The sequence below is a fragment of the Papaver somniferum genome, chromosome 4 (genome assembly GCF_003573695.1).
Source record: "Papaver somniferum cultivar HN1 chromosome 4, ASM357369v1, whole genome shotgun sequence".
Taxonomy (NCBI): Eukaryota; Viridiplantae; Streptophyta; class Magnoliopsida; order Ranunculales; family Papaveraceae; genus Papaver; species Papaver somniferum.
This window is the reverse complement of record NC_039361.1, coordinates 76,604,094-76,604,852: the sequence shown is the minus strand read 5'-3', so window position 1 is coordinate 76,604,852 and position 759 is coordinate 76,604,094.

Below are 759 nucleotides of genomic sequence, written 5' to 3'. Positions count from 1 at the left end.
TGATGTGCCTATCTTCCTACATGAGTCACAATCTGAAGGCCTTCCATCCAACCTAGATTTGGTTTGTACCGATATTGTCAAACCGACTTTTCTGAGAGTCCCCAACCTAGGTTTGGAACTGTGTGCTTCCCAAGTCCTCTTGGACTATTTTGCTTCTAAGTATAATACATTTGAGGAACCACAGTTGGAATTAGCATGTTTGCCCGTCCCTAGCACAGTTCACTTTGAGTTAGACCTTGTGCATGATGAACCCCCGAAACTGCGCGATTTTGTTTTCAAAATTATATCTTCTGTAAAATCCAGGTTTGGGGGTAGCTCATTTTGTTTCATAGCTTCACTTGCATGCCTATCATATTATTATTGTGTGAAGCTGTTGAAACCTCTACACTTTGTCTTTTGGGTTGATCCTCAACTCTTTAGATTGTTAGTGTATGGTGAATTTTTGTATATAATCCAGTAGATAAAATTTCTTAAAAACCCTTTTGTTCCTTTTGTATATATTTTGCTAAATCCAATATGATCTCGGATGACATATGTTGGATTCTTGCCTTGAATAACGGAGTTCTAATATTGCTTTCGCCGAAATCGGGTATTCTCTTTCCTTTTTCTCTACTCAACATGATCCTCTTCATATGTTGTATTATAATTTTGTTCATATTTTGAAACATTGAGGACAATGTTTAGTTTAGGTTTGGGGGTGAAAAGTAGATACTTTGATAATATGCCATAATTGAAAACAAGAACTCCTTCTTTTTGAAA